Genomic DNA, 5145 nt, shown 5'->3' with positions numbered 1-5145 from the left:
CACTTAATTTCCATGTTCCTCAGTTTCCTCATCTGTAAAAATGGAGACAAGAGCATCTCCCTCTCAGCATTGTGAGGATAAATGAGTTAATATCCGGAAAGTGTTTTGCAAACTTTGAGGCACTGTATAAATACTACCTCTTGTTATTAGCTATTACTGCCCAAGGTCACACAGACTGCAATGGGCAGAAACAAGATATGAACCCAGATCTTCTTACTCTACAGTCAGTATTTTCCCCTGTAACATATTGACTGGACTATTTTTTAAATAGCTTTACATCTCTCACTTTTGCCAAGCAGTGGGATTTTTGAACATTGAGGTCACTTGATACTCATTTTGGGGTATTAATATGAATGTTATAAGCAGCTGCTTATAGTATTCCAACCTCTGACACTTACCAGCTGTGCGAACCTAAGAAAGTCATTTAAACTCTATTTACCTCAGTTTCCTCAACTATAAGATGAGAATAATACCAACACCTACCTCACAATGTTGTTTTGAGGATCAAATAAGATAATATTTGTAAAACACTTAGCCTGGTACATAGTAGGTACATAACAAATGCTTATCCCCTTCCCTTATTAATATGCGCTAAAAATGAAAGAATCCATATGGTATGGAGGAAAGAACACTAAATCTGGAGTCAAAGGATCTAGATTCTAGACTTGATGATAATGTCTGACCTTAAGCACGTGACTTTATCCTTGTGGCACAGTGGATGAGCATGGGACTTGACATCAGGAAAACCTGACTTGAAATCCTGCCTCAGACACTTATTAGCTGTGTGACCCCAAGCAAGTCCCTTATTTTCTCTCAGGCTCAGTTTCTTCATCTGTAAAATAAGGGCAGTAATAGAACCTATCACCCAGAGTTGTTGTGAGGATATGATGAGATATTATCTGTCAAGCGCTTTGCAAATCTTAAAGTATATATAATGCTAGCTATCATCATCATCACCATCATCATCATCACCATCATCATCATCATCATCATCATCACCATCATTATTTCCATCATTATTTACCATTGGTAGAATGATGGGCTTGGACAAAATGACCTCTAAGATCCCTTCCTGTACTAAGTTCTATTATGTTATGATTATATCTTTAAACAAAGTATGCTAAATTCACTTCAAAAAAGAAGAGTGGCTATAGGTAGCCCTGAAAATTAATAAATAGAACAAAATCTGAAAGACTTTAAGTTAAATTAGCTAGATTTTTAAAAATATAGAGGCATTTACCACTCGGAATTAAACTATTCAGTTGGAAGACTGGTCAGTTTGGGTGATGACTTTTCACATCTGATCATTTTTTTCCCCAAATGATAAAGTAAATCAGACATGATCAAGGGTCCAAATGGTTTAAGTTCCCTTTCATATTAAATTTCTATAGGAATCCTGAGTGATTTAAATTAGAAAAGGATCAGAGTAGGCAGGAGTGTTCTGGAGCCAGCTCAAATTGGCTCCAGAGAGATGATTGTTAAATTGTCAATGTGAGCATTCATGCCTGGGAAAATGGCAAACACTACAAATAAGGGATTGATTTATTGTTTTGTTAGTTATCTAGACCTAAGAAAATGGTGGAGAAAATCTTGATAATGCAGATTAAACTTAAAAGTGTATTGTGCTACATCTTTTTTTTTTTAACCTGGAGACCTGGTTGTTAAACATCTATCAGCAGAACCCTGAGGCTAAGATGAGGGTTACAAGATCCCTTTGTGCAATGATTTAGGATATCCTTTGATATATATTACTTATGTGAGTGCACATTTCCTATAATCATACATAAATTCCTTTAACTGTCTGTAATGCAGTGGCCTTAAAAACCTAAACTTGACAGTCAACTAAAAGCATTTATTAAGCACTTACCGTGTGCCAGGCACTGTGTGAAGTGCTGGGGATACAAAGAAAGGCAAAAGACAGTTCCTGCTCTTGAGGAGCTCATAGTCTAATAGAGGAGACAAATTGCTACAATTATGGGTTTACAAAATCCATACAGCCTAGATTAGAGATAATCTCAGAGGGAAGACCTTAGCATTAAAAGGAATTAACAGAAAATCTGTTTGTAGAAGGTGGGACTTTAGCTGAGACTTGAAGGAAGTCAAGAGGGGGAGATGAGGATGGAGAGCATTCCAGGCAGGTGGATCAGCCAGAGAAAAGACCAGAGCCCACAGATGAAGTGCACATTGGGAGTTCACCAAGGAAGCCAGTCACTGGATCATTTAGTTCATAGAGGGGAGTCAGGTGTAAGAGGTCTAAAGAGGTAGGAAGGGATTAGGCTGTGAAGGGGGTTTAAAAGCCAAACAAAAAGGAAAAAAACTAAATTAACTTATTGATTAGGCCTCTTGCTTTTGTTTTCATCCCTAATTTTGAAAAAAAAAAAAAGCTTGCTATGCTAACGATTCGAATATTTCTAGCCTTGGCTTAAATTTTGAATCTGGAGCTAATGGAAAGAATTAGAGTCTGTCCTAACTGGTTTATTTCAAGATTCATTTCTGTTATGAAATCATCCAGGAAAAAAAATGGCACGGAGTCATTTTTGTGGGCATCTGTGCCAGACCCTGATTGGCTGGCACAAGCAGAACCATTTATCAGTGGTCAACAGGAAGAGTGTGTGAACTCCAGTTCTGTAATCCTGAGCTCTCTCAGCCAACTCACACAGTGCACTTCGTCATGGTATAAGCTTTCACCCACAAAATAACCATCATTATGTAGTCTGGAAAGAAAGCAGAGTGGGTGGGAAGGTTTAGACAGATTAAGTGTGCTGAGAAAGCCCTAAGGATCACGACTTATGATGGCCACAGACTTCTAACGAAGCTGAACACAGTCTCCTCACAAAAAATAAGGCAAGCTTTTTGACGTTAACTTAGACTTAAAATGGAGGGATAGAGCCTTTCTCAAGTGTGTGTGTTTTAAAAACTGATGCTTATAACATTGGCAAAAGGAAGTTCAAGGAAGAGCCCAAAAGATTGGCAGGATGGGGAAGGTGTTGGAATTTTTTAGCCAGGGAAATTTCTTACCTGTTCCAGATTTTTGGACCCATATTTTGAAGTCTGGATGGCAGTTAGAAGGGTTAAAAATATTGCAGATATTTATCTGTTATATCTGTAATCTGGTTTTTGGCCATGCCTACTTTGATAATTGCATCCCCTGCCACATGGGTGGAGATAACCTCCTTGATCGGCTGCTTGTGTCTTTTTCAGTCGCCATCTTTTGGGGCTGCTCTTTTCAGCTATCTGTTGTGCCCAGCAAAGATGCCATGAGCTGAACTGGTGAGAGGGGAGGAACTCTATCCATTACGCTACCTAGCTGCCTATACAGGGGATCTACCAAACCATCTTAGACAAGTCACTTCCCTTTAGGGTATTTCAGCTATAAAAAGGGTAGTTCTTGATTATAAAAGCTTCACTGGCTCAACGGGACTTAAACATGTTGTCAAGTTTATCTATCCACTTGCTTAGAGTGAGAACCTTGTGCTCTAAAAGTCTTCCTGATTGAGAATAAGATGATGCATATTTCTTGGTAAATTGTTCTCAATATCTAGGAATCCTCCTTCATTCCAAGGACATAAGGACTTTTAATCTCAACTAGATCCTGCTGCCAAGTTGGTCAAGAACTTAAAAACCAAAAAAGACAGATACTATGTGAATCTTCATTTTATTCCACACAATTCTCCCCTAATATGCTGGTCAGAGAATGACCATCCTCACCCTTCTAGTGTATAATAACACATGCCTTGAATTTGTAGAATACTTTGTGTGTTCCAAAGTACTTCAATGTATATGATCTCATTTGATCACATCATTTCTGAGAGGGAGTAAGACAGCTGGCTAGTGTGTTGGACATGGAATCAGGAAGACCCTGGGGATCAAATGCTGTCATTGGGTTTGCAAAGGGACTTAAAAATACTGTTTCAATTGGCCCTCACAACAACCCTAGTTGGTATTTGGTGTTCAGTTGTTTCAGTTGTGTGCGATTCTTTGTGATACCATTGGGGATTTTCTTGACAGAGGTGCTAGAGTGGTTTGACATTTCCTTCTCCAGCTCATTTTACAGATGAGGAACCTGAGGCAAACAGGGTTAAGTGACCTGCCCAGGGTCACACAGCTAGTAAGTGTCTGAGGCCAGATTTGAACTCAGGAAGATGAGTCTTCCTGACTCTAGGCCTGCCACCTAGCTGTTCACACCCAAGGAGGTAGATGTTATCATTATGTCCATTTTACAAATGAGAAAATTGAGGTTGAGGGAGGTTTAGTGATTTGCCCAGCATCATACAGCTAATACTATCTATGACTGTATTCGAACTCAGATCTTCCTGGTACCATAGTCAGTTCTCTTTCCACTATACTATAACGCCTCTCTTCCTCAAAGGAGTGTTTGTTATTCTTATCTCCATTCATTATCTCTTTCATTGGAAAAATCATTATTATTATCTCCATTTCATCAATGAGGATGCCCATAAGTTCACAGACTGTCAAGGCTAGAAGGAACCTTAGAGACAATGTGATCTAACTCCTTCAATTTACAGATAAGGAAAGTGAGGACCAGAGAGGACTTGGTCAAGGTCAGTGAGATGGTAGCTGAGTTAGAACTAGAACCCAAGCACCAATACATTTTCTGCTACATTATGATGTCCTTTCAGGGAAAATACTCAAATTCTTGTACCGGCAAAGGTGCTCTCCATGGTGATTCCCAAGGATGGGATTATGAAGCCTACATCCCTATGTGTAATACTTCATGGAACCATAGAACCTCAGAGGTGGAAGCGACCTCATTTAACCCAATCTTTCCTCTTATAATCCCCTCTATGACAGACCTAACAATTGGTCATAGAGTCTCTGTTTGAAGACCTCCAGGGAAGAAGAACCCACTGCCTACCAACCTCTTCTAACAGGTTAATATTTACCTCTAAGATAAAATACTAAGTTCTTCTTTGGTATTTAAAGCTCCTCCCAACCTGGCCTTTTCCCACCTTTTCAGTTTTCTTATGCTTCCCTCCTCTCCTCACTAAAATCCAGCCACACTGACCTTTTGATGAATTCATGTCCCCTGGCCCAGACAACTCTATCCTGGAGCAGTGGTCTCCAAACAATAATGATCATGCATTCCTACTAGTAAAAATGTTTGGAGAACACACACACACACAC

Source organism: Vombatus ursinus, unplaced genomic scaffold, assembly GCF_900497805.2.
Source record: "Vombatus ursinus unplaced genomic scaffold, bare-nosed wombat genome assembly UNPS02005264.1, whole genome shotgun sequence".
NCBI classification, from domain to species: domain Eukaryota; kingdom Metazoa; phylum Chordata; class Mammalia; order Diprotodontia; family Vombatidae; genus Vombatus; species Vombatus ursinus.
This window is presented reverse-complemented; position numbering follows the sequence as displayed.